We start from the raw sequence: 879 nt of genomic DNA, 5'->3' as shown, positions 1-879 counted from the left end.
CACGCCCCCCGTGCACCCTGCGGCCGGCGGGCCGAGGCCTCGAGTGGCCCCGCGCTGGCCCCGGGAAGCGCGAGGCTGCCGAGGCACCGGGGAGCGCGCGGCGGTGGCACCGTGCCTCCTGGCAGGGCCCCGGCTGGCAGCGGCCGCGGCGGACGTCACCTGCGCGCCGCGCGGCCTCCTCAACGGGCTCCTGCCAGCGCCCCGGCTCTGCCCCGCTGCAGGCGGCGAGGGCCGGCGCGCCACGGGGGGGTCACGCGCTCAGGACTCCCGGGTCCCTCCKGCTGCCTGCTCGCCCCACGGGGACCTGCTGCTGCCACGGCTCGGCGGGGAGGGCGCCCGCGTGGCACCCGCACAGCCGTGCTCACGCAGCGCACGCACCACAGCTTGCACACCGTCTGCACGGGTGTGCGCAGCATGGCGAGGGGGCGCGGGCCCTCGCCACACGCGCGCGTGCGCAGCCCTTTCCCGCCTGCTGTGCACGCCGGCTCGCGCACCGGGGGCACACGCGGCCCGGCTGCGCACACGCGCCCCCAGTGCATGTGCGCGAGGGCGCCCGGGCCGCAGGCCTTGCACGCACGTGGGGTGCGCGGCAGCCCGGGGGCGGCTGCGGCCAGCGGCGTGGGGCTGGGCTGGGGCGGGACGGAGGCCGCCGGCCGCCCGGGGGTGGGGTGAGACATTCCTTGCGGCGCTTGTTATTTTATCTGGTTCAAAGTCAGTTCCTGGAATGTTTTTAATTCCAGGATCCCGGCCCTGCGCTGGCAGCGCCCGCCCTGGCCGCCCTGTGCGGGGCCGCCCGGAGCCGCGCGGCGCCCTGCCCCTCGCCAGCCCCTGCCCCGGGCTCGGAGCTGCTGGCGCCAGAGCCCCCGCGTGACGCCTGGG

This window comes from Rhea americana, unplaced genomic scaffold (assembly GCF_003343005.1).
Source record: "Rhea americana isolate MKP2758 unplaced genomic scaffold, rheAme1 scaffold_341, whole genome shotgun sequence".
Lineage (NCBI taxonomy): Eukaryota > Metazoa > Chordata > Aves > Rheiformes > Rheidae > Rhea > Rhea americana.
The sequence above is the reverse complement of the archived record's forward strand: the minus strand, read 5'-3'. Positions refer to the sequence as shown.